Here is a 2,734-nt window from a genome sequence, read left to right as displayed (position 1 = left end):
ACTACTAAGGAAGGAGACCAGGAAGAGTAGGAAGAAGGAAGACAGCACGTGGACACGGAGACAGGAATGTGAAACCCAGAATAAAGGACAGGGGACTCGTCAAGACATGCTTTCCTGGAAAAGGGCTGTGACCAGCGGAACCTTAGGCCCAAGAGAACACACACAGTGTTCACTACTTTATCCCCAATGGGTCTCATTTCACAACCTCCAATTGCAGTTTTATGTGGTACAAAACAAATCTGGAGCTTGTGGTAAAGTAGGAAGCATGCAGAAGAAATGAGGGGATTGTAGACATTTCTGGGGGAAGAAGAGAAGGGAAGAAGAGCCAAAGCTATTAAATGAGATGGGCCTGGAGAAGGAGGAGCCCATCATGTGGACACTGGGTGATGGAGGAAAGCGTCCTGGGAACTGGGATCACTGGGTGTGCGGGACGCTCCCAGGTAGCCAGCTTCCGCGCCCTCAGTCTGGCCTCCCTCCAAGAACACATGTGCGTTTCATTCACCAGAGACGCTCACCTGAGCTTGGCAACCTGGATTTTTCTTGGGATTTCAATATGTAGGTGTGATCTTTTCAGTCACTGGCCATGCAGTTGAACTTAATCTCTAGCCCTCTCTCTTCCCCAGAGACAAGGCTCTTCTTCTGGACCTGTAGTCACGGTATAGGTCTTTCTGGCCTGTCTGTTCCCCATCAAAGCACCTCCTTAGCATAAACCTGTAAGTTGTAAGAAGTTGACAGAACCAATATTCCATACCATTCTGAATATAACTCAGAAAAGTATAAACTTATTGACAGTAAATATGCACTGTTCCTTTGTGAGAGGATTTCCCCATGAATTCCATTAACAAGTAACGTATAGATCTAAATCTTTAAAATACAGTCATCTGATAGAAATTATTATTGCACAGACTCACTGCTGTCAACATTCGAGGATCTCTGAATGTGGAGCCATTCAATACTTTACTTTTGTGATGCCTACTGAGATTCTCTTGTTAGTCAGTGTGGATTTGCAAGTCCCCTGTGCATGAGATTTAAGAAAACACATTCTTTCCTTCTAACTGGACTGCTAGGGGTTCCCATTCTTGTCCTTACATTCTTCCACAGTCTTCCTGCTCAGGCTCTAGCTGAAGATTTTGTTTTGTCTTATTTTTTTCCAAAGTTAGAAGGGGGAAGGCAGTCAGACAGACTCCCGCATGCACCCTACCAGGACCCACTCAGCATACCCACCAGAGGGTGATGCTTGGTCCACCTGGGGCGTAGCTCTGCTGCAACCGGAGCCATGCTAGTGCCTGAGGTGGAGGCCATGGAGCCATCCTCTGCACCGGGACCAACTTTGCTCCAATGGAGCCTTGGCTGCAGGAGGGGAAGAGAGAGACAGAGAGGAAGGAGAGGGGGAGGGGTGGAGAAGCAGATAGGCGCTTCTCCTGTGTGCCCTGGCCGGGAATTGAACCCGGGACTTCCACATGTTAGGCCAACACTCTACCACTGAGCAAACCAGCCAGGGCCGGTTTTGAGCACTTCTTTATTTATTCCGCCACTGTATGTTAGGGGTTTACTATATCTAAGTCACTGAGTTTTAGAGATTCAAAAAGTTAAAACAAAATAAGACACAGAACCTACCTTCATGAATTCAAAGCCACACAGAGATGGTCTTGGCGCTTGTCTAAGGTAACCGTGAATTCTGCGTGCTAGCCACTGTGTATGACCAGTCTTCAGCACCTCTTGTAAAGCAGTGGTGACATCCATCACACCTCCAGAAGCAATGCCTTCCTCCGCCCTGGCTGTGAGTAATAGGTGGAGCCCAATCTTGAACGCACTTAAGCCACCTCTGTCAACACCAGAGGGGGCAGGGAAAGAAGAGCCAGAAATTCTTAAATAGAATAAACAATTGCTGTGCTTTTAGAACTTTTTAGGTGGACAAGAATATACACTAGTCCATGGGGAATGTGTTCCAAGACACCCAGTGAAAGCCTGAAACCCAGGTTGTACCAAACCCTAAGTACACTATGCTGTTTTCCTACCATACACACCTATGATAATGTTTTTTTTTTAATTTTTATTTATTTATTTATTCATTTTAGGGGGGGAGAGAGAGAGAAAAAGAGAGACAGAGAGAGAGAGAGAAGGGGGAGGAGCAGGACGCACCAACTCCCATATGTGCCTTGACCAGGCAAGCCAGGGTTTTGAACCGGCAACCTCAGTGTTTCCAGGTTGACACTTTATCCACTGTGCCACCACAGGTCAGGCCGATAATGTTTAATTTGTAAACTAGGCACAGTAAGAGAGTAAAACAATAACCAACAACAAGTAAAATAATTATAGCAATATATGTACTATAATAAACTTTACATGCATGGCTTTGAGGCCATTTTTTAGTAAAACAAAGGTGACTTGAACATAAATACTAAGACACTGTGGCAGTGGATCTGATGACCAAAAACCTTACTAAATGGTGAACACGTAGTGATCAGACTTGTATGAACATATACAGTTTGGAGACAAGGGATGATTTATGTCTTGGGAAGGACAGGGCAGGCCACCATATACAGTTTTAAATGATCTAGAATCCACAATAAAAAAGTAAAAAGAAACTGATGAAATTCATTTTCATAATGTTTTATGTAACCTACTCTTCAAAAATGATCATTTCAACATCTAGTCAGTACAAAATTTTTTTTTTTAAATATTCTACATTTTGGTCCTGACTGGTAGGCTCAATGGATAGAGTGTCCACAGG

At 44.3% G+C, this 2,734-nt stretch overlaps 1 non-coding gene across 1 annotated transcript; it reads right to left on the bottom strand.

The window, feature by feature from the left end:
- Window positions 1–1,426: 1,426 nt before the first annotated feature.
- On the bottom strand, window positions 1,427–1,502 carry TRNAV-AAC (transfer RNA valine (anticodon AAC)). Its single transcript has one exon. It is a non-coding gene; the product is annotated as a tRNA-Val (tRNA).
- Window positions 1,503–2,734: the final 1,232 nt, after the last annotated feature.

The sequence above is a fragment of the Saccopteryx leptura genome, chromosome 9 (genome assembly GCF_036850995.1).
Source record: "Saccopteryx leptura isolate mSacLep1 chromosome 9, mSacLep1_pri_phased_curated, whole genome shotgun sequence".
In the NCBI taxonomy this organism is placed as follows: domain Eukaryota; kingdom Metazoa; phylum Chordata; class Mammalia; order Chiroptera; family Emballonuridae; genus Saccopteryx; species Saccopteryx leptura.
Note: the sequence above shows the minus strand (reverse complement) of the source record. Positions and strands in the feature narration are given on the sequence as shown.